The following is a 24,831-nucleotide window of genomic DNA, read 5'->3' as shown; positions in this document are numbered from 1 at the left end:
TCGTGTGCAATGAAATGATAAAGGTTAAGAAGGGACAGGCAGGATATTGACAGTGTTTGTTACAGGAAAATACAGGATACCAACATAGCTCTGCCTGAAGATCCTCGGGGCAGAAAGTATGGCTGCCAGAAAGAACGAAACAAAACAAAGCTCATTGTGAAACATCTAGTTGAAGAGGTGGGAACATGTGCTTCTGTCTGTGTGATCCTGGCAAGGATCCCTATACTTTTGGGGGTTCAAGGTACCCATGTATACGACTGAGATGATATAATTGGCTTCCTCCCTGACCTGTAGGAAGGTAGATAACTCATAAAATGTTCAAAGATTCAGGAGTTGGAATATTTGTTTTCTCCCCAATTGGGAATCCTATTTTATTTTTTTAGCTGATCATAATACTAAGAAATATTATAGAAGTTTTTTTTTTTTAAATCCAGATGTGAACAGGACAATTTATTACATTTATTTTGTTTTTAAAAGAGATTTATTTATTTGAGAGAGAGAGGGAAGAGAGAACACAAGTCAGGGGAGGGGGAGAGGAATAGGAAGAAGCAGGCTCACGGCTGAGCAGGGAACCCAATACAGGGCTCAATCCCAGGACCCCAGGATCAGGACCTGAGCCAAAGGCAAACACTTAACTGACTGAGCCACCCAGACACCCTGAAAACAGGAAAATTTAAATCCATCCCAAAGCTAGTCAATCACAGAAATTTAACAAATTTAACCTGTGTAACTTTCCAGGTTTTCAATGTATATATAGATTCATACATTTCCATAGAACTCATAGGGACCATACTAGTTTTTAATCTGCTTTCCTTTTTTACTTGACAGTATTTTGAGGACATCCTGGCATATATCAAGAGGTACAGATTTACCTTATACTTTTTAATTGTCTCATGGACTATTGTATGGTTAACCAATAGTTTAACCAAGCTACATTTTTTTGGGAGGAGGGCGTTGTTGCTTTGAACTCTACTGGTGGGTGGTAGTAATGGCTACAGAGGTGACAGGTGGACAGCAGGGCTAAGCCCATTCCTTGGCTCCAGGCTGCTCTGATGTCCCAGCTTCTGGGCCTGCATGCTCTAAGGTGCCTTAAAGATGACAGGGATACTGAATTTTTTTTTTTTAAGATTTTATTTATTTATTTGACAGAGAGAGAGATCACAAGTAGGCATAGAAGCAGGCAGGGGTGGGGCAGTGGGAAGCAGGCTCCCTGCTGAGCAGAAAGCCCGATGTGGGTCTCTATCCCAGGACCCTATGACCATGACCTCAGCGGAAGGCAGAGGCTTTAACCCATTGAGGTATCCAGGTACCCAGGGATAGTGACTTCTGATGACTGGGTGGCTGGCCTTGGAATTGGCACCTCTAGCGTCAGCCTGCCCTCAGGGAATGGAGAGGGGGAGACCTGGGTAGGGTCCACAGTAGGGAGGTGCATGTATTTTTTCTTTTCTTTTTTTTAAGTTAGTCACTATACAGTAGTACATCATTAGTTTTTGATGTAGTGTTCCATGATTCATTAGTTGCGTAGAACACCCAGTGCTCATCACAATGTGTGTCCTCCTTCTAACCATCACCCAGCTACCCCAACCCCTCACCCTCTCCCCTCTGAAACACTGCTGGTGGGAATGAGAGCTGGTACAGCCACTTTGGAAAACAATATGGAGCTTCCTCAAAAAGTTAAAAATAGAGCTACCCTATGACCCAGCAACTGCACTACTAGCTACGTATTCACCCCAAAGATACAGATTTGGTGAAAAGAAGGGCCATATGCATCCCAATGTTCATAGCAGCAATGACCACAATAGCCAAGCTGTGGAAAGAGCCTCAGTGCCCTTCAACAGATGGATGGATAAAGATGCAGTTCATACATACGATGGAATATTACTCAGCCATTACCCACCATTTGCATGCTCATGGGTGAACCCAGAAGATTATGCTAAGTGAAATCAGTCAAGGAGAGAAAGACAATTATCTGGTTTCACTCATATGTGGGACAGAAGGAATAGAACAGAGGACAAAAGGAGAATGAAGGAAAAACTGAAGGGGGCAGGGATCAGAGAAGGAGACAAACAACGAGAGACTATGGGCCCCAGGAAAGGAACTGAGGGTTTCAGAGCTCCGGGAGGAGGGGTGGGGGATGGGATGTGGAGCAATGTGTATTTTCTAGTGAGGCACCGCGAGATGTAGCCATGCTCCTTCTGCCTCTCTCCGTGCTTGCGGGTGATCGCCACCACGCAGTCCTTGGTCTTGACTGTCAACTCCTGGGCGCGAAGCGGTGGACGTCCAGGGACAAGCCAGCCGTTGACCGTCTGCGGAATCGCCGAGCGGCGCGCTTCGGAGCTGCGGGCAGAGCCCAGGGCTACAGGCGGGGACCGCCACCGCCCGCGGGTCAGGGCCCTCCAGCGCTGCCTCAGGCAGCGGGCGCACATAGCCCTGCCAGCTGCTGTGGCCCAACCACACACTGCGCGTGCTCCTGGAGCAGCCGGGCCAGCCTGAAGGCCCGGTCCAAGAAGGGGCTGTGCGCCGGGTACCAGTCGCACAGAGGGTCCCAGCAGGGGCTCCGCAGGAGTGAGAGGGGCACTCGGCGCTCAGTCCTGTTGGCTCGGCTCCCTGCGTCTGGCTGAAGCTTGGAGAAGTCCGAATCTGCTCTTGAGGGACTTTTATGCTTTTTTCCAGTTTTTCTATAATAAATTTCCTATACTATATAAAGCTACAATGAAAATCCTTGTACATCTGTCTCTGTTTAGTTGAGTGGATGTTTCCATAGGATACATTTGGAGAAGTGGAATTGCTTATCAGGGCATACACACTGAAACATTTTGAAACAATTCTCAGTTGTATCAGATTATACGCATAGTCATAAAAGGTGAGGGACAGTTTCACCTAACACTGGGCATTTCTTAACCTTTTATGAATTGTATTTTTCGTGTCTTTTACCACTTATTTTTAAAAATTTAGTTTATATATGTTCTTTTAGTGTTGAGGATAATACATGACCAAGGTACTGACAATGTCAAAGTCAACCGTAAGCTCTGATTGATGGGAAGACCAGATACAGTATCACTTGCTCTAAATTACATACCTAAAATGTATAAAAGGAAATCAGGGGTGCTAGGATACTCTGCAAAGAGGTTAGAAGTATTCTGCAAGACAGATGAGGAATAGAGAACTTCTCATGTCCCTCAAAAGACTCTTCTGGGACATATAGTTGCAGATAATAAATCTGTGTGTGTGGGCGTCACATCATACCTTCTGAAAACTCAATCACCCCTCCTCCAAGACCAGTTTTCTGTGCATAAAGCTGGAGCTTTCTGTACCTAGTCTAGTGTGTGCTGACTTCTTGTTAGTTTGGGGATGTAATTACATACCTTCTGACTGTGGTGTTGAACTCCAAAGCCTGGGCCAAGGCTTTTCTTGACTTATTGCTGCATGATTATACTTTTTTTTTTTTTAAGATTTTATTTATTTATTTGAGAGAGAACATGAGCGAGGAGAAGGTCAGAGAGAGAAGCAGACTCCCTGTGGAGCTGGGAGCCCAATGCAGGACTTGATCCCGGGACTCAGGGATCATGACCTGAGCCGAAGGCAGTTGTCCAACCACCTGAGCCACTCAGGCATCCCTGCATGATTATACTTTAAAAAAGTAACTGATTAGGAGCAAATGGACAAAGGCAGAGGAGAGGGACTGGAAGGACTTTATCTCCCTTAATCCCCATTACCTCTCCCCAGGCTTCCTCTCTTCCCTTTCATCATTATTCAAATAATTACATAAAATTTATGTTGTTTGCAGTGAAATGTGCGTATAAAAGCATCTTTGAAAACTGTAATTTAACAGAACTGAAATACACCTTGTAATGAAAAGGATGTGCATGCTATGCAATATGCTATGCAAAGCCCCTTGTGCCTCTTCTGGAATCCTCACTAGGTGGAGGGGAATAATCTCTCTAAAAGGTGACCTGGGTTCCCCAGTTTGAGCTGGGCAGGTTTGGCTCTGGGGCTGGACGCTAGTAGAGGGGAGTGTAGGGAGGACCCTCTTCCCTGACAAACACTGGGTATCTCCAAGGGCCTTATCACCTCTTATCAGCTTCATTTGTAAATTACAAAAGGAGGTGGGGAGTATCTGGTTGAAATAGTACTGTCTGCGCTGGCCTGGACCCCTGAGTACCCTTGCTGGTCCCCAGATTCCTATGGTGGTGGTGGTGGGGGGGGGGGATAAGGGACACAACGGGCACCCCCTTCTGATGGTTGTGCGTGTGGACCAGAGTCAGGCTGAGGCCTTACCCACCATCCAGGGTTTGAGGTCATTAGTCTCAAACTTGCCAGTCCATTACTACTTGTGTTTTGTTTTAGGAGGCTCATTTCAGTTCAACTGTTTCCATGTGGATTTCAACACCATAATACGTTAACTCCTGAGTAGGAAATTTGAAAACAGAGTCTTTGTTCCATCTTTAAGATTTTAATGAAAACGTATATACCAGATATTAAATTGTTTCCTTGCTGCAAAGTTCTGCTTATTAAATTTTACAGACTTGGGGCGCCTGGGTGGCTCAGTGGGTTAAAGCCTCTGCCTTCGGCTCAGGTCATGATCTCAGGGTCCTGAGATGGAGCCCCACATTGGTCTCTCTGCTCAGCAGGGAGCCTGCTTTCTCCCTCTCTCTCTGCCTCCCTCTCTGCCTCCTGGTGAACTCTCTCTGTAAAATAAATAAATCTTAAAAAATTAAAAAAAAAGTTTTACAGACTTTGTGGAGATGGACTGTTCTCCAAGGACAAATAGATACTATCTGGTTTTCTATTGGGTCCTGCCCAGGCCTGAAGGGAGCCAAGGGAGTCCTCCTCCCCAGTGGCCCCACCTCCAAAGAGACCAGGGCAGCAGGAAACAGCGTGAGTAGCTCTCGATGCTCTTTGACTTATTTTTTCCCCGTGCTGTGGCTTCTGACTAAACTTTTTCATCTTTCAACATATTTGTGCATATGAAAGATCCCTTGTACACAAACAGTCACGGAGGCCAGAGAGCTGACCCAGGATCCTGCGGCAAGATGGGACCAGTGCTGGAACTGGAGGCTGAGCTCAGAAAAGCACAGCAAGAGGACAGGACGCCAGTAGTCTTCTGCTCCTGCCAGGATCTTCCAGCATTTTCTAGTCGTGGGAGCACCAGGGGCCTCACCACATCTTTGAGCTAAGTGCTCCATGGACACAAAGAGCACCTGAGCTTTTTGGTGCTGAAACCTTGTGCACAAGTGCCCATCCTTCCTCACCTGTGCCAGGCACCCCCAAACCTCAGCTCCCTACCTGCCATTCCTTGCTGGGAGTCCGTGAACCTTCCCCATCCCCATCTGTGCGGTGTGCCCTGGGAGTCAGCACCATCACAGCCAGCCTGTCCTGGAATGGCCAATTGTGCATCAAGCCTCAAGTGCCTCCTCCTTCCCTGAGCCCCACAACTGGAATGGATTGTTGGAGCAATTAATCCATTTTCCATGTGTTTATCTGTCCTACCATGGGCTCATGGGTGGCAGGAACCATTTCTTGTTCTCTTTTGTAACCACAATGCCCAGCGCATTAGGACAGGCATGGTATTCCCAGTCCTTTTTGTGGTCAGTCTTCCCGTGGGTGCTGTTCCCTCTCTGAGGAGTCACAGTGCCACCCAGTGGCAGGATGGATGTACTGAGGCTGCTTGCTGAGGGCCCTTCGCCCCACCCCATGCTGGTGAGGGTCCTTACAGCAGGCTTTGAAGGTGACCAGAGGCGACAGGGTGGATCCCCTTGGGTGCAGGGCCTTCCTGTACTCCACAGTCAAGGTCAAAATGGGGGTGGGACAGTGGGCCAGGTACAAGTCCATTTTGACCCTCTGGGGGCCCAGACCTTCTGATCTCAGAAGAGGATGATGTTTTCCCTCGCTGAACAGTCCCCATTCTCAAGGATGCCCCCCCTCCCCCGCTTTTTTCCTGATTGACAAGACTTTTAGTTACATGATAAGGCTTCTCTGATCAGGAAAATAGGTAAGAGCTGTATTCCAGAGAAGAAGGAGTGATTTGCCCTTGAGAGAGGGAGGAGTAACTCTGAGACAATGGGAAGGGACATTCCACTCCCCTAGGAAGGATGTATCAGTTATAGGGTGAAGCCAGGAGCAGAGATGCCTTGAGTCTGGGTTCAGATGGAGGGAAAAAGGGATACCAGCACAGCTGAGTCTAGAAGAGAATGAGACTACCTGGTGTCCATAGCTTCTGAGCCTGGTTATGGCTTCTCAGACTGGGAAGAACTGATAAGAAACACTGCAGCAAATACTACAGATGACCCTGCAGACAGGAGGAAAGTCATCTCTGATGAAAGGTGCCAAGATCTTGGGGGAAATAGGGGCCCTGAGCTGCTGAAAAATGTTAAACAAACCTATGATTCATAATATAACCTACAGAAACTAAAAGTCTAAATACATGTGAATTTTCTAATTCTGAATGATTCTTCAAAGCTATCTTCTTCATCTAATCTGTTTTTAGACCCATATATTGGGTTCTTAATTTGTGCCATTATATTTATTGGCTTTTGAATCTTCAATTTATGGTGGTTGTTTTTTTAAGATTTTATTTTATTCTATTTTATATTTTATTTTTAAAAGATTTTATTTATTTATTTGAGAGACAGAGAGAGAGCATGAGCAAGAGGAGGGAGAGGAGGACTCCCTGCTGAGCAGGGGATATGGGGCTTGATCCCAGGACCCTGAGATCATGACCTGAACCAATGGCAGATGCTTAACCAATTGAGCTACCAAGTGCCCCAAGACTTTAATTTTTTATTTTAATTTTTATTTATTTATTTTTTAATTTTACTAACATATAATGTATTATTTGCTTCAGGGGAACAGGTCTGTGAATCATCAAGTCTTCCACAATTCACAGCACTCACAATAGCCAAGACGTCATTTATTTATTTATTTATTTATTTATTTATCTTTTTGACAGAGAAAGACTCAGCAAGAGAGGGAACATAAGCATGGCGAGTGGGAGAGAGAGAAGCAGGCTTCCCACCAAGCAGGGAGCTCAGTGTGGGGCTCGATCCCACAACCAAAGGATCATGACCCGAGCCAAAGGCACACGCCAACAACTGAGCTATCCAGGCACCCCAAGACTTTATTTTAAAGTAACCTCTCCACCCAACATTGGGTTTGTACTCACAATCTTGAGATCAAGAATCTCATGCTATACTAACTCAGCCAGCCAGGCACCCCAATTTATGTTTTGTTTAGTTTCCAATTTTGTGTCAAAAGTTCAATTTGTATCCTACTGACCATACTAAGATTTTTTTTTCTGATTTATGTCTAATGACCCCACTGTCTGGACTGTTGAAATCTATTGTCTAGTGTTTATGCTGGTTCTTGTTCTTATTTTGTCTCCTTCTATGTCTGATTATCTTTGATTGTGTGCTGAAAACTGTGCTGAAAAATTTGTTGGAGTGATGTTAAGACTAGGATAATATCTTCTTATAGAAAGGGTTTCCATTGACTTTGGCAAATGTGAGGGGCCCTTCTAGCAATCCAGAAGCACCAAAAGCATTTTCAGTGCTTGAGATTTTTCTGAATCACCCAGAGTACTTGAAATTGAGCTGAAGCACAGGAGAAAGCTAGTTTATTTTCAGTTTACTCTTACTTCCAGGGTGCATCCACTCAGGGTTACAGTCCTGAGCTTGGAATGGTTTTCCAGGACTGACTCTGCCTTGAAAAGCCTGAGATTCTAACATACATGACCTTAGCTCCCTCAGCTTTTTAGCTACTCTGCTGGTTGCAAAAGTGGCCCCCAAACTGAGTTCTCCTCTCTGGCTGTTCACTTTTTCTGAGCAATTGTCTCTTGCCAATGATTGGCAAGGTGATTCCTTGTTACTTGTTAGCATTTTTCTGTTTTCAGGGGAAAGCTTTTTATAGTTCATATGAATTATTTTAGTTGTCTTCAATAGGAGGTTAGTTCTGAATTATTTAGTGCACTATTTCTGAAAGTGAGAGTTCTTTACTTGGTTTAAAATCATGTAATAGTTTGGTACTTCTTTAGAGGATTGAGGAATGCAAGAAGCCTAATAGCACAGATGATCGGCAATCATATATTAGACACCAAAATACAATGATTTTTTAAAAAGATTTTATTTATTTATTTGACAGAGATCACAAGTAGGCAGAGAGGCAGGCAGAGAGAGAGGGGGAAGCAGGCTCCCCACTGAGCAGGGAGCCAATGTGGACCCCAAGATCATGACCTGGGTTGAAGGCAGAGGTTTAACCCACTGAGCCACCCAGGCAACCCACAATGGTTTTTAAAAATGTTTATTTTAATACCAGTGTAATTAACGTATAGTGTTATATTAGTTTTAGTTGGACTATATAGTGATTTAGCAATTCAGTCAGCTAAGCGTCTGCCTTCAGCTCAGGTCATGTTTGGGCTCCTTGCTCAGTAGGGAGCCTGCTTCTCCTTCTGCTCCTCCCCTTGCTCATGCTATCTCTCTCTCTCTCTCTTTCTCTCTCTCTCTCGTCTGAAATAAATAAAATCTTAAAAAGAAACTTATATAAAAAAACAATTCTATACATCACTTAGCACTCATCATCATGAGTGTCTTCTTAATTCCCTTTGCCTATTTCCCCTCTCCCCCACCCATCTCCCCTCTGGTAACCATCAGTTTGTTCTCTATAGTTAAGAGACTATTTTTTTTTTTTTTGGTTTGTCTCTTTTTTCTTTGTTTGAGTACTTTTCTTGTAAGTCAATACTGTGGCTGGCACTGAAAATTACATGTAAGCATTTGCTCCAGCATTTCTCATCCTAGAAAGCTGGTCTATGGAAATTTTAATCGTGGCTGTTTGAAATTATTCATATATGAGGAAATTTATAATAGAATCATTGATAATTAATAGAGAACTAGTTAAACAAATTATGTTGCTTCTTTAGGATAGGATATTGTGCAACCACTAATAATGTGGTGTAATACCTAATGGTATCAACAACTAGTCACATCATATGAGAAGTGAAACTAGTCAATCACAACATGATTTTTTTATACATTTTTATACTTTTTAAAATATTTTATACATTTTTACACATTTACATATATTAGAAATATCATTGAAAAATATATTCTTTTTTTTTAAGGACCTTAATTTTTTTATTTGACAGAGAGAGACACAGTCAGAAAGGGAACACAAGCAGGGGGAGTGAGAGAGGGAGAAGCAGGCTTTCCGCTGAGCAGGGAGCTCAATCTCAGGACCCTGGGATCATGACCTGAGCTGAAGGCAGTCGTTTAACTGGCTGAGCCACCCAGATGCCCCATTACTGAAAATATATTCACTAAAATGGTAACAGTGGTTATGTTAGGGTGGTGGGATGACTAGTAAATTTACCCACTGGTTTTGGCTTTTTTAATATTTTTGTAATTTCCTAAAATGAACATTTATTATTTTTGTAACAAAAGTTGAATTATAAAATAGAATACCATAAATAAAATCAAATGTTTTATTATGTTGCACTGAAATTTTTGTCTACCCAAATAATGCACAATTCAGATTTGAGCAGTCTTTGTGAATATCTAGTACATGTCAGCCTCTTTTATACATATATTTTCACTAATGCTTTTAAGGGTCCAGGAGTCAATCACAAACACAGTAAAGAAAAGTAGGTAGGAAGCAGTCTGAGCTCTGTTCAAAAAGAAACCAAGTGGAGAGATTGACAGGTGCAAAATAAATGGTACAATTTTCATAGTTAGCCAATATCTCCAATGTACTAACAGCCAGGTAATGGACACTGTAGTTTACCCTAGTAGAACAGATGTTGAGTTATGAAAATTATATAAATACTGTAAAAATGGAAGACATGAGAATAGAAAAATAACAGCAATATTCCTATACTCTCCTGCAGCAACAGTGAACATATTAGAATATTCAGGCACTTGGATTATTGATTCCAACTACCTGCTCTCTTCCCTGTAAGAGGATTATATGTGTCATTTGCAGTGTCTTCCCGAAGTTAGAGTGTACTTCCTAACCCATTGTCAATATGACTGCTTTGGGCAGTGGAACATGAGCAGGACTTATAGTTACCACAGTCAAGCAGAAACTTTAAGAGCCAGTAGATGATTCAATTCTGTCTCTTGCTTGTTTCCCTTGGCAATAAAAATGGCATATCCTCCATAGGGGATTGATCCTTCAGGTTGGTTCTAGAATGAGAAGATACAAGAAGCAGAGCCATCCTAGATAGAAACATGCAATGTGAGGGAGAAATGCATATTGTTGTAAGTCACTGAGATTAGGGGAGGAGGCATGTTTGTTACCACACCAAAGCTAACTAATACATCATTTCCTCAAAAATACAATAGCAACTCTCTGAACTGTATTTTTAAAAAGATTTTTAATTTATTTTATTTGAAAGAGAGAGAGAGCAAGTACAGGAGGGAAGGGCAAAGGGAGAGCAGGGGGAGCAGCAGAGGGAGAGGGAGAAGCAGGTTCCCCCCTGAACAGGGAGCCCAGTACAGGGCTCGATCCAGGGCTCTGGGATCATGACTTGAGCCAAAGGCAGACACTTAATCTACTGAGCCACCCAAGCACCCCATATTTCTTTTTTTTTTTTTTTTTTTTGTCAGAGAGAGAGTGAGCACAGGCAGATAGAGTGGCAGGCAGAGGCAGAGGGAGAAGACAGAGGCAGAGGCTTCCTGCTGAGCAAGGAACCCAATGTGGGACTTGATCCCAGGATGCTGGGATCATGACCTGAGCCCAAGGCAGCCACTTAACCAACTGAGCCACCCAGGCATCCCCAAATTTCTTATTTTTAAGTAATCTCTACACCCACTGTGAGGTCTGAACTTACAACCTCAGGACTAAGTCACAGGCTCTACTGACTGAGCCAGCCAGGTGCCCCTTAACTGAACTGAATCGAACTGACTTTCTAGATTGATATGTGTTCTCTTTTCCTTCTTTAAAATACACACACACACACACACACACACACACACACACACTGACAATGCCCACGGCACACACCAAATATCCCAGGCTGGTGGGCCACTTTCCAGCCTGAGCTCAACTTTGCCTCATGAACCAACCAAGTGATCCAAATCAGGATAGAGGAGAAGGCTGTCATAGAAACTAGTGTGAGGTTCTGAAATGGGTGGCTGTGACTCAGGGTCACATAGCTGTCAGGAGAGAGCGCCAAAGACCACACTCTAGCTTTACCATGTGGTAGGTATGAGACCTTGGTCTCATACCTACCACAGACACCAACATCGAGAGTTACTCATTTTCAAAGACTCTTTCAGAGAAGACTAAAAGGAAATCTAGTCCTGAGTCAGTTCTCCCACAGTCATTAGCACCAAGATGGCCCCCAGGACAAGGTCTCCCATTTAGCCTGAGCGCATTCCATTAAAGAGCTACCAGGGTGATGAGACTCCAGGTGGGGGAGGAGCGTCCAACTCTCCGCTCTCCATAGATATTTCTGCAGAAAAGGTTTGCCAGTGGTGTCTGCTCAGCATGTGAGTGCAACAAGTGACCGTCAATGCCCCTGCCAGCTCTGTGGCTCCTCGCCAGTCAGGAGGCTACGCTGCTACCATTGGAACAAGTCTAGGCTTCGAACTGGGAAGATCAGTCAGTGGTCATGCTGGCTGAAGCAGATAAGACAAGAAAAACAATCTGTTCAATGACGGGCAGGTGGAGCCCACTGAGAGGTACTTGGCTAGCACCACAGCTGAGGAGACCACCCTGGCTGTTCTAGAGCAGCACAAGGGGTCCCTGTACTCCCTCTTTCCTGACCACTGAGTGGAAAAGTACTTTGACCAGGCGGACATCTCCCGTGGTTTGGATTGGCCCCTGGACCACAACATCCTCTATGACATTGACAGTTTGTCTTGCTCCATGGGCGCCTTTGACTAGGACATGCAGACGGGAAAGATCTACTGAAGTGTCCACAAGCTGGAGAGGGAGAAAAACCCCAGACAGTATGTGCCTTAATGCTGAGGGGGAGCTCTGGGGGGCCTGTTACAATGGAGGAAGAGTGAAGTTACCTGTTGCTAAAACAACTTCATTTTGCTTCGGAGGGAAGGACTACTCGGAAATGTCTGTGACCAGTGCCCAGGATGGAAGGGACCCCAAGGGTCTTCTGCCGCAGGCTGAAGCTAGTGGAATTTTCAAGATGCCTGGTGTGGGGGTCAAAGGAATTCCTCCCTACCCCTATGCAGGCTGAGTGGCAGGCCTTCTTTCCTACTGGAGGAACTTTTTTTAAAAAAAGGTCTTATTTATATAATTGACAGAGAGAGAGAGCACAGCAGGGGGAGTGGCCGAGGGAGAGGGAGAAGCAGACTTCCCTCTGAGCAGGGAGCCCAATGTGGGGCTCCATCCCAGGACCCCAGGACCCCAGGACCATGACCTGAGCTGAAGGCGGAAGCTTAACCAACTGAGCCACCCTGGTGTCCCTATTTACAATTTTTAAATGGTAGAGCATTTTAGTAAGGGGTGACAGGTGGTTTTGATAACACACAACACCTTCTGCCAAGGTATTACAGAAATGTAAACAATTGGTCGACTGTCAACCAGCCTCTTGATACTTTGCAAGGGGAAGGCAAGGAACCCTATCTGTTCTGTATTCCATACCTACTATACATGCCTAAAGCTTCAAAAAACTAGTAACTAATGGCCTAGTTAAAAAAAAAAAATAGTCTAGCCCTTAAAATCCTCTCATATTAAAGGATGTTCTCTAAATTACCTCAGTTTGAAAAACAAACTTCTGAAGACATTTTATTTTTTAAAATGAAAGCCTTCATGCTTAAAAATGGAGAGATTAGTATAATCATCCCTCAAGTACTCATCACACAGCTTGACCAATTATTAATTGTGGCCAATCTTTTTCCCTCTTTACTCTCCAACCCCCAACACACACACACACACACACACACACACACACACTTCCTCTCTGTTTTCTTCCCAACCTCTCTTACTAGATGATCTTAAATTAAGTTCTAGACATGTATCTAGAAGATACATAATCTTTTTTTTCCTTTAAAAAATTTTTTTTTCTTATTTAGTAATCTCTACACCCGCATGGGCTCGAACTCACCACCCAGAGACCAAGAGTCACGTGTTCTTCTGACTGAGCCAGCCAGGCATCCCAGAAAATGACGCTTTTAGCACAAACACCGTACTATCATCTCATCTTTGAAAAAAGAATCTAATATCCAGTTGAGGATCAGATTTCCCTAACTGTCCCCAAATGTTTGTTTCAGTAACATATTACATTCCATTAACAGGACTCTTACATTTCTCTTAATCTCTTGAAGTTCCTCTATTTTTTTAAATTTTTTTAAAATTTTATTTATTTATTTGACACAGAGAGAGATCACAAGTAGGCAGAGAGAGAGAGAGAGAGAGAAGCAGGCTCCACTGAGCAGAGAGCCCGATGCGGGGCTTGATCCCAGGACCCTGGGATCATGACCTGAGCCGAAGGCAGAGGCCTTAACCCACTGAGCCACCCAAGCGCCCCAGAAGTTCCTCTATTTTTAAAAAAATATTTTATTTATTTGACAGAGAGCCAGTGAGAGAGGGATCACAAGCAGGGGGAGTGGGAGACAGAGAACCAGGCTTTTAGTAGAGAGCCTGATGCGGGCCTTGATCTTGGGACCCTGAGATCATTACCTTAGCTGAAGGCAGATGCTTAATGGCTGAGCCACCCAAGCACCCCTATTTTTTTATGGATCCTTTGTCCACTACCGAATCAGTTGTGAGCATGTCCCAAGTCCCAGGGCCATCTGCTTTTCCCACCCTTTAGCAGACAGGGCCTTGGGTGTTCCCTTGGCATTATGGCAGCGTCACACCTCCGCAAAATGGTCAAGCGGGTCCCCATTTCCACCTACAATAAGTGCACCACATGCAAACCTATTTCCTTGAGATCTTCTTGATGGTAAGTAGGGAATTGAAATTCTCGAGGCTTCTTGGTTTTGTTCTCAAGAAATGAGTTTTTTAAGAAACCTGTTGGATGACTCACCAAGAGGCTCTAGGGGACATAAAAACTGGGGTTGTTTCACAACACATGGAATGAACAAAAGAAACATTTACAGATTGAGATACTACTTTATAAAATATGCACTTAAAATATGAATAGCTAAATTAATAAATGAGATAAATAGACACACTATTTCTTCTACATCTCAAAAATTTTACATTTTTGGGGGGCACCTGGATGTCTCAATCTTTGGGTGTCTGCTTTTGGCTCAGGTCATGATCCCAGGGTCCTGGGATCGAGTCCCACATTGGGCCCCTCACTCAGCAGGGAGCCTGTGTCTGCTGCCTCTGCCTGCTGTTCTCCCTGCTTGTATTCCTTCTCTTGCAGTTTCTGTCAAATAAATAAATAGGATCTTTAAAATTAAAACAAAACAAAACTCTTATCTTTTTTTTTTAGCCCTCATCATCTTTCTTTTTTTTTTAAATTTTTTCAATTTATTTATTTTCAGAAAAACAGTATTCTTTATTTTTTCACCACACCCAGTGCTCCATGCAATCCGTGCCCTCTATAATACCCACCACCTGGTACCCCAACCTCCCACATCCCCGCCACTTCAAACCCCTCAGATTGTTTTTCAGAGTCCATAGTCTTTCATGATTCACCTCCCCTTCCAATTTACCCCAACTCCATTCTCCTCTCTAACACCCCTTGTCCTCCATGATATTTGTTATGCTCCACAAATAAGTGAAACCATATGATAATTGACTCTCTCTGCTTGACTTATTTCACTCAGCATAATCTCCTCCAGTCCCGTCCATGTTGCTACAAAAGTTGGGTATTCATCCTTTCTGATGGAGGCATAATACTCCATAGTGTATATGGACCACATCTTCCTTATCCATTCGTCCATTGAAGGGCATCTTGGTTCTTTCCATAGTTTGGTGACCGTGGCCATTGTTGCTATAAACATTGGGGTACAGATGGCCCTTCTTTTCACGACATCTGTATCTTTGGGGTAAATACCCAATAGTGCAATTGCAGGGTCATAGGGAAGTTCTATTTTTAATTTCTTGAGGAATCTCCACATTGTTCTCCAAAGAGGCTGCACCAACTTGCATTCCCACCAACAGTGGAAGAGGGTTCCCCTTTCTCCACATCCTCTCCAACACAGGTTGTTTCCTGTCTTGTTAATTTTGGCCATTCTAACTGGTGTAAGGTGATATCTCAATGTGGTTTTAATTTGAATCTCCCTGAGGGCTAATGATGATGAACATTTTTTCATGTGTCTGATAGCCATCTGTATGTCTTGATTGGAGAAGTGTCTGTTCATATCTTCTGCCCATTTTTTGATATTTTTGCCTGTTTCATGTGTAAAACTCTTGTCTTTATAAAAAATACATTTTCATGAACAAAGGTTGGAAAAATTGATATTTTGATAAGGAGTTGCCACATTTTGGGTTGTATATGGTGCTTTTTAAGTTACAAAAGGAGAGTCATTTCCTGAGAAGACCCTGGCTCCCCTTGTCCTTCCACATTTTATTTTTTTTTACGTTGTGAAGTCAGTCCTCTTTCCATGTTTCTTGATTAGGTTTCCCACTTCGACCACACAGAGAACTTTCTGAATAAGCTCTGGATTTCATCCCTGGTTATTGATCCTCGCCAGGTGCCTCCAGCTGTGTCCCCTTTTACCTGAGGTTCTGCTGGCTTCTTGTGATATGCTTCCCCTGCATGAGTTTTATACACACTCCATGACCCATGGGAGCGATTGCTTGAGTGCAGAAGATGAGGCAAACACAGCCCCAAGGACCTCCAACATTGGGAGTTAATTTCCCTTGGCCGGGAGAGGTAATCCAGTGGCTTCTACCTGGCAGTTCCTATGAAGATGGACTTACTCTTTAAGCCCACAGCAGCTCTGTGGCAGCAGGCCATCCGTTCCAACCATACATTCAGAAACTGGGGACATAATCCTGATGACGGCTGCTTACAGGGCCTGTTGAAGACTCTGATGCTGGTTAGGCCCTGATTGGTGGCCAAGTTAGTGGCCTGAGTATCAAGGAATGAGTTTCTTCTTAGAGGGAGGGTCAATGGTAACTGAAAGTTTGGGGGGGGGGATTCCTTTTTTTTTTTTTTTTTTAAGATTTTATTTATTTATTTGACACAGAGAGATCACAAATAGGCAGAGAGTCAGGCAGAGAGAGGGGGAAGCAGGCTCCCTGCTGAGCAGAGAGCCCGATGCGGGACTCCATCCCAGGACACTGGGATCATGCCCTGAGCCGAAGGCAGAGGCTTTAACCCACTGAGCCACCCAGGCACCCGGGGGGAGTCCTCTTTACCTACCTCTTTACCTCTCTTAACCCCCTTCCAGTGTGGTAACCACTGTGCTTGACTTCCCCAGATTTACCCTCCCAACTCCCAAGGATTCGTCTAAGTCAGTGCTGTCCTGCAGAACTTTCTTCAATGATGCAAATGTTCTATCCTATGTGTTTTCCCTTACATTAAGCACGAGCCACATGTGTCTACTGAACAAAATGTGACTGGTGCAACTGAAGGAATGAACTTTTCATTTAATTTCTATTTTAATTTCAGTAGCTCTATGTGGTCTCGAGGCTACCATAGTAGACAGTGCAGATCTAAGCCGATTATGGACCTCATGCCATTTTCCTCACTAGCAGTTGGCTTAGGAATAGGCAGTTTATCCTATCTTAAGGGAAGACTCAGTAGGATCACCCTAATATGAGAAAATTCCTCAGGGGTGTCATTTCTAAAAACGACCCTTGCATCCCGTAGGCTTGGATCACACACCAGTAAATGAGGCCATTTTAGTCTAAGCTGAAAATGATGCCCAACGCAGAAGGCACAGCGAGGAAAACCACACAAAAGTGGAGCTAGGGTCCTGGTGGGCAGGGCCTGTAGCCTCTGGTTCTGTTTGTCCTTTCCTGTGTAACAAGCTACCGCAGAGCCTAGAGGTTTCAACCAACAACCACTTTCTTCTGTCTCACAGTTCTGTAGGTCAGGAATCGGGGCAGGGCTCTGCTGCAAGATGTTTGCACCAGACACGAACCGAGGTCACTCAGGCAGACGACAAGGTCCAAGATTGTGTCCCTCATGTGCCTAGCACCTAGCCAGGATGGTCGGAAGTCCGGGCGCTGCTGGACTATGAACCAAAACTGACTGATGCGGCTTTTCCTGTGAGGCAGCCCCAGGCATCAGGCTTCCTGTAAGGCAACCGGAGCTCCCCACACAAAGTGTTCTAAGACACAGGCAGTGGAAGCTTCCAGCCTCTTAAGGCCTGGGCAGTCTGGTAGAGCAGGACTCCCTCCGTATTCTACTGGTTAAAGCAGTCACAGAACCTGCCCAGATTCAAGGGGCAGGGACACATCTCATCTCTCAAGGGGAGGAGTGTCAAAGAATTGGAGGCCACTTTGAATCCACCACACCAGCAATGCCTAACTGTGGACACCCCTTTAACCCACTGAGCCACCCAGGCACCCGGGGGGGGGGGAGTCCCTTCCCTGGGGAGCTCTGGTTGAATCAGGGCAGCTGGAACCATGTGAGTCACATTCACAACCTGAATATGTCTCTTCTCCAAAATGTCCATCTTGCCCTCTGGGCCATTGGAAGGATCTGGGTAGTGGGCTCCAACTCCTTAAGGCTGCTCACCTCAGCTACTCACCACTCCCTTTCTGGCCTCCCCATCCCCCCACACTGTGGTTTCAGACCCTCCCCGGGCACTTCCCAGAACCTCCCCATGTGAACCAGGGGTTACAGAACCTGAGTGGGGATGGGGCCAGACACCCAGCTCTGATGGAGGGTTATCTTTTTCTCCCACAGTGGCTGACAAAGTCTTATGTTAGACACAGTCTGTGCATCTCCCTGGATTTACTTGATCTTTTTCTGCCTGATATTGCAGGTGAGCCTTCTGGAGGACCACCTGGTACCAGCACATCCTTGAGGCACAGGGAAGGTCTGGATCTTCATCAGAGGGAGTGTGCTGAGCTGGGTGCAGCCTTGTAAAGCAGCCCGTGTCTTCCTAGTGCCCTCCCTGATCTCCTGGCCCTGTGGCATCCCTGCCCCCACATTCTTGCTGCTTGTCTCTTCCTCCTGTCCTGGAGCTTGTCCCTACTGGGACGCAAGCAACTGCAGACCCACTGGGCACCTGTGTGTGCATTTTGGCCTGCGGAGCTGTGGGCCGCAAGACAGCAATGGCGTGGGCCACTGGCTTCAGTCCCCTGGCTGGCCTGCCCACAGGCGGTGGCTTGTGCCAAAGCATGCCACCATGGCCCTGGGATTCAGTTCTTCTGGTTCCTACTGGGGCTTCGAGGAGCACCAGACCTAAGAGCAGGGCTAGAGAGGCCCCAGGTACAGGCACCCAGTAAACTCAGAAACTAGGAGATGGGAGTGTGTTTCCCCCTTTTTTTCTCTGAGGCCAACTCCTTGACGTCATGGTGGTTCATGCAGCTTTCTTTAGACGTCTTTCGAGCTGAACAATCACTGTGCCTGTTACAGTGCTGTGCTCGGTTCAGTCAGTCCTCCCTTAGGTTCCCTCTCCTTTGCTTGCCTCACTCCTGCTTCTCTGGGATTCACTCCTCAAAAAGTGTTAGCATCTTAGCTTTTGCCTCAGATTCTGCTTCCCAGGGAATGTAGGCTAAAACAAGGCTCATTCTTCACGCTTGGTGTCACAAACATCCTGTGACATCAATTCTGATCAACCAAAGTCACTTAGCACCTCCTCCTGTCTGCTGGGCACCAGGAGAGACCTTGCGGACATGGTGGCCAACACAGCAGGCGTAGTCCTGACATCTAGAGCCCCTGAGGTGGGGGGGTGCCAAGGGAGATGAGGGGGATAAATATCTCACTGTATAGTAGAAAAAGAGAGAGTAGGAAGAGCCAGTTCTAGGACTTAGGCCTTAATGTCTATTGGTGTTCAATTCTAAAACCTGTAAGCAGGGGAAAGGGAGGTGTGGCTAGAGTCATTAAATATTCTGTCTCCTTCCTGAAAGCCTGCAAGAGTGGGTGGGCTGCAGGGCTGCCCAGGTGAGTACCAAGGTCCCAGCAGTCATCTTAGAAGATGCTGACACAAGACACAAGGCTCTTGTGTCACCTTGTGGCCAGCTTGACCACACAGGCTGGAGGACAGGATGTTCTGGATGACTGGTCAGAGAATGACAAATTTGGAAGGTTTAAACTTCAAGGGGAGGAGACCCTCCCTATCCCCTCAGAGGGTGGACAGGAAGTTGGGAATCCATGTGTAATGACCTCTGACTTTCCTTCCCACTCTGGGATTTGGTGACTCACCAATCTCTAGTCTTTAGGAGAATTTCATTCTAGTTACTTCTTCAATGCAGCAGGCATTTTTGGTGCTCTTCCCAGGACCTATGGCCACCATTCCCCAGTCCTGTGGACCCACCCCCTTCTAAGTGCTGGCATCTGAGAGTTCTTCACCCTGGAGGGAACTGGAAATGCTAGGGTGTTTAGGTACCTGTGGGGTAGCCCATAGCAAAGAATTGCTAGCTCAGGCCCTCTGTCTTGAGGTTGAATTAAATCCCAAGGGTAGCTTACACCCCAGAGTTCCTAGCAGCATCAGGTAGAGACTAGGACTTTGCCTGACATGGCACCTTTGGCTGCCTCTCCCATTCCCTACTCTGCTCACATTACTTTCAGGTCTGGCTGAGCCCTTCCCACCCTGACATTTCACTGTTCTTGAGTTTGAAGTTCCAGGAATTCCATGTTCATGGGCCCTCAAGAGCTGGTCAAGAGTGCCCCTGCTCCTGGGACTCTCTGTAGGCAGATGGGGGCAGGATCTAGTGGCTGGCATGATGATGTGAGGGTCTAGGGTACAGCAGCCACAGTCCTTCCTCTTGTGTATTAGCAAGGGTATAGGAAGGAGAGTGCAGGGTATCCTTCCCTGGGCCTCACCTGGGTAAGCCCTACCCAAACAGAGCACTGTTGTGTGGTTTCATTCAGAGCACAGGGTGGCTGAGGCCAGGCCTGAGACCAGGGCAGAGGAGGAGGAATAGGAATGTGGGGGTAGGTGTTTCCTTAATGGACCTCCCAGAGAGCTCTTGCTGCTGTGGCCCTCACTGAGGCAAGCAAGTGCTCAGGTAAGTACCTCCATCCTTTTTGGGGTGCCTGAGGCCCCGCTCTGAGGATAGGCTTCTTCACTTCTGAAAGTAGTTTCCTCTTCAAAGCCTAGCCCTGCCCCAGCTCCTGCAGACTCTGTCTTTGTGTCCTCTGTAGATACTGGACCCAGGAGGCCCAGGGGAGAAACTCGTCCCAATTGTGGGGCTCAGAAGTGCCTGAGAACCCAGGCCGCCCAGATCCTAGTCTCTTCCAGGAGCACTAACCAGAGGCAGGAACAGCAAAATCTGTAATGGAGAGAAGTTCAGACTGGCTATCTACGATGAGATTGAAAACGACATAGTTAGGGGTCTCCAGGCCTCGATTCTTTCTCATGGGGACACATCTGTTTTATGTGACAAGTCTAAAGATCAGAAACCTGAACCTAAGTCCAGGCTAGGGCTGGGCTGCTGGGGAGAGGGATTTAAAGTCCTATTATGCCTGTCAATTAGACCTGGGGTTGGCATGGGGGAGGGGCATATCTTAAAACTTTTAGGTTTTTAGGCTCAGGGTTCTGTAAAATCGAATACTGTTTTTCCTTCAAGTCCCCACTTTAAGTCGATTTGTTCTCATTTGTGCTTTTCTGTTCAATGCAGTCCAGGTTGGAGCTGCACACAGTGGTGGCCATGCTGGGCATTGCACTGGGGAGGGGAAGCTGGGGACGGTGGGGGAAACCAACCCTCAGAACAGAGGTCCAGATCCTTGACCAGGCCTGTACCTCAGAATCCTGCTATAAGAACTTTGGGGAAATAAGCTTCCAGAAGGACCAACCTAATGTACAAAGATGCTTCTGGAGAGACTTCCAAGTCATGGGTGGCAATAGTCAATTAAAATATCTTCATAGATATTCTCTTCCCCAGTAACTAATGAAGTGAGCTAGAAAATATATAATAAAACCCTAGCCTTTTGAACAATTCATCAACCATCTTTAGAAGACAGGGCAGAGTACAGATGTCCTAGCACAGATGGACAGTGCCTCAGTCCGGGGCTCCTGTTCCTCTTGCCAATTCCTGCTTCCACTTGTGCCCTCACAACCTACAGAGAAGGGGAAGAACATAAAACACCCAGCCTCAGAGGGCACCTCAGAGAAGAAAGCAAACTGGGACTTCCGATCAAGATAGCGGATGGAACACTGTATCTGGGTTGGCTGTCTGTCCAAAACTTCCATGAAAGTCACAGTAAGTGGACATTTGAAAGACAGAAACCCCCAAAGATGGGGAGAACAGCAGAGAAAGCCACAACTATCTGCAACCTAGACACAGGAAGATGAGTGGAAACTGACTCAGTAGCCCCGAGAAAGCCAGGTCTTAAACCGGCAATAGGAACCACCATGAACCACCCATAATCAATTGATTACATGGTAAGAGCCACCAAAGGCTTTGCAGTGGGCAGAACCAGGTACCTGGGAAGAGGTGGGGGGAGGAAAGAGGCCTGCAGGAGGAGTGTTAGGAAGCCCTAGATGGTGTTAGGAGCCCTTGGCAACCTCCCCACTCTGCACAGCTGTCTCCCCATCACCGTCGAAGACTGCAGGGTCTCCGCTGGAGTGGGTGAGTCGGGGGGAATCTCTGCACTGGGGGATGGGCATCGGGCAAAAGTAATGGGGTTGGAGGTACTGAACCAAAACAGGCAGCTAAGTGAATACTGAGATACCTCTCTCCCCAACCAACCCTCTTCTCTACTCAAGTCCTCTCTGGGAAAACTAGCCAGATCTACCTCTAAGAAGTAGGGGTGAGGAGACTCACCCAGCCTCCAGCTTCTTGGAAGGAAAAACACCAGCATACCTTCCTGCAAAACATGGTGGCTCAACTGGGGAAGGGGAGCAGGGGACAGCTCGGGTTCCTCTGAGGTGGCTTGGAGGGCTGTCAAGCAGCTCTGTGACATTTTTTTTCTAGATTGTGGGGGCCCTTAAGCCTCTTGACTTCTGCTTTGGGGCCTTAACCAACAACAGGAAAAGTCTCTTTCTACATCCTTCTAAACAAGATTCAGCAGCATAAGCCTTTTGTTTACAAATATGGAGATAGCTCGCAGAAGAAATATTAAGGGATTGAAAATGGTTGCTTCCAGGAGGTGAAACTGGGAGTAGAAGGGTTGGGACAAGGGACTATTTTTCACATAAACCTCTTGGTATGATTTTATTTCATTTCATTAATTTTTTTAGTAGGCTCCATGCCCAGTACAGAGCCCAACACGGGGCCCAAACTCATGACCCTGAGATCAAGACCTGAGCTGAGATCAAGAGTCTGATGCTTAACTAACGGAGCCACCCAGGCGCCCCATGATTTCATTTTTAAAGGATGTGCTGGTATCAATTAGATTGTACAAATAAAAACTACAAAACAATCCCAGAAATTCCCTTGCCCTGGCCTGTCCTCTGGGATTTGTGGGGCAGGGAGAGCCCTCACTCTTCAAATCTGTCACATGGTTACTCACACAGTTACTATTGTAGACACAGAGCCCCAAGTGGGGACAAGTGGGGAGAGGTGGCTGGAGGAGCTGCTGTGAAGTCATAGGCTTCCCAGTCCTTGGGGGGGAAGCTGTGAAGTTTTCACTTTCAGAACCAGGATTCTGAGAAGCTTTTAGATGATGAGGGAAAGGTAGAGTCCCTGGTGGCAACCACTGCCTCTCCGAGTGAGAAGAGCAGAGGGGTGGACCAGGCTGGAGGGTCCATGCTCTGGGGTGTGAGTGTGGGCCTCCAGCCCCTCTGTGTCCACAGGCAGTGAAGGGAGCAGCTCCAGGCTCTGCCAGTCAGTCCTGCACCAGGGTCTTACTTCTTAACTCTCCACATCATCTTCCTGTTCTGTCTGGCCCTCTCCCTAAGGCCTAGTAGCTTCCTGGACCTGCGGTGAAGGCTGCTTCTGGCTCTCTGGTGAGGCACTGCCCTGAGCACAACACACTGAGTGAAGTCTGTCTCGGGGGCAACTGCCACACACTGGGTCCCCTCTCCTCTGGGTGGCCGAGGCCTCCTGCACACTCCGTCCCCATGGGGTGTTGGTCAGCTCTGCCGGCTCCAAGGAATCAAAGTTTATCTGCAGAAAGAGGCAGGCAGGACTTATGACCGGGCATCAGGGTTCAGGGATTGGGATGGATGGTGGGGCCTCGAGACCAGGCAGCTCTTGCCAGATGCTGGCTGCCTCCGGGGACCTAGGCAAAGCTAAACAACCAGACCTGAAGGAACCAGGGGCTTGTTGGTGTCTCCCGGTGTCTCCCGGTTCCTAAAGACCTCCAGGCCACCTTTGTGAGGTACCCAAGGGAGGCCACCGACATGCCCCTACAATCGTGGCCACAGCTTGATCTCGGAACACCTGCCTCAACTTCTACTCCAAGAATCTTGCGCCGCCTCTAGGGTCCTTTCCAGGAGCGTTGCATGAAGTGAATGCATGAAATAAAATACGCAGGATTACAAAGGAAACCGATCCCAGTGAAATATGACCACTAATATAGTAAATAAATAAATTTGTGATGGGGTTACATGCATGGTTCTTCATTAATAAGTAAACAAGATCTGGTGGCAGGTGTAAGCAGGGTCTGTAATTCTGAAACGATGAAGACGAAAACCAATATTGTGCCATTGCACAGCAGTCCTACCACCATAGAAAAGCAGCAGCAGTGATTTCCACTAGTGACAGAATCACAGGCCATATTACTGTGGGGTTTTGTCCATGTTCATAATAAAAGGAAAATGTTAAATTTCGGCCAGAGATTCGTGCAAACAGTATCATTTTTTTCTCACCCAAGTTCAAGGATGCCCTGAAGTCTCCCTGCAGAGCCCCAGCTAAGAACCCTGCCTCTCCGCCTGGCTTCTGGAGTTCACGGCTCTTCCCATCACAGCCCTCATCACTGGTTCCTCTCGTGTGTCCCTCTGCCCCTGGGCACCAAGCACCAGACCCCTCATCACCAGCTCTTTGCCCTACTTTACAGGGGCTCAGGCAGATCTGGTTCGAGCCTGAATTTGGGCCTTGGCAGGGCGGAGAAGGTGGAGGAGTCCACTCCTGGCACAGGCTGCAAACAGGCTGCAAAACCATAGCCCCGTACAGAGCAGACAGAGCTGGAGCTGAGGGGACTGGAGCTCAAGGTGGGTGGGGGCACAGGGTCCGCCCCTGAGTCCAGGTCTGTGTCTGGAAGGCATTAGCCTAAAGATGGAGGTCGGGCACCTAAGACTGTGTTAGGCAGTGTTTTTTAAAAATCCCAGTGCCGGGGCCCCTGGGTGGCTCAGTCGATTAAGCGTCAGCCTTCAGCTCAGTTCACGCTCCCAGGGTCCTGGGACTGAGCCCTGTTTTGGGCTCAGCGGGGAGTCTGCTTCTCCCTCTTTCTTTGTCCCCCCGCTCCCACTCCTACTCTGTCCCGCTCCCTCTCTCTCATATAAATAAATAAAATCTCTAAAAAGATAAAATGAAATAAAAGTCCTAGCGCCGGGGCGCCTGGGTGGCTCGGTGGGTTAAGCCGCTGCCTTCGGTTTGGGTCATGATCTCAGGGTCCTGGGATCAAGCCCCACATCGGGCTCTCTGCTCAGCCGGTAGCCTGCTTCCCTTCCTCTCTCTCTGCCCGCCTCTCTGCCTACTTGTGATCTCTCACTGTCAAATAAAAAAAAAAAAAAAAGTCCTAGCGCCTAGCTCATACCTGAGGCCAACTGAATCAGTCTCTGGGAGGTGGGCTCCAGGTGACATAGTTTTTTAAGCTCCCTGATGATTCCAGAGTGCCTTGGGAGCTGGATGTAAAGGCAAGGGACAGAGTGGTGTACAGGAAGAGAGAGGAAAGAGGCCCCAGAGGCTCACAGA

The 24,831-nt window shown here is 46.6% G+C and overlaps 2 pseudogenes; one reads left to right on the top strand and one right to left on the bottom strand.

The window, feature by feature from the left end:
- Positions 1 to 1,285: 1,285 nt before the first annotated feature.
- LOC101686410 lies at positions 1,286 to 5,832 on the bottom strand (annotated as a pseudogene).
- Positions 5,833 to 11,185: 5,353 nt separating this feature from the next.
- On the top strand, positions 11,186 to 12,187 carry LOC101686700 (annotated as a pseudogene).
- Positions 12,188 to 24,831: the final 12,644 nt, after the last annotated feature.

Source organism: Mustela putorius, unplaced genomic scaffold (assembly GCF_011764305.1).
Source record: "Mustela putorius furo isolate JIRA1106 unplaced genomic scaffold, ASM1176430v1.1 tig00003909_pilon_pilon_pilon, whole genome shotgun sequence".
Lineage (NCBI taxonomy): Eukaryota > Metazoa > Chordata > Mammalia > Carnivora > Mustelidae > Mustela > Mustela putorius.
This window is presented reverse-complemented; position numbering and strand designations above follow the sequence as displayed.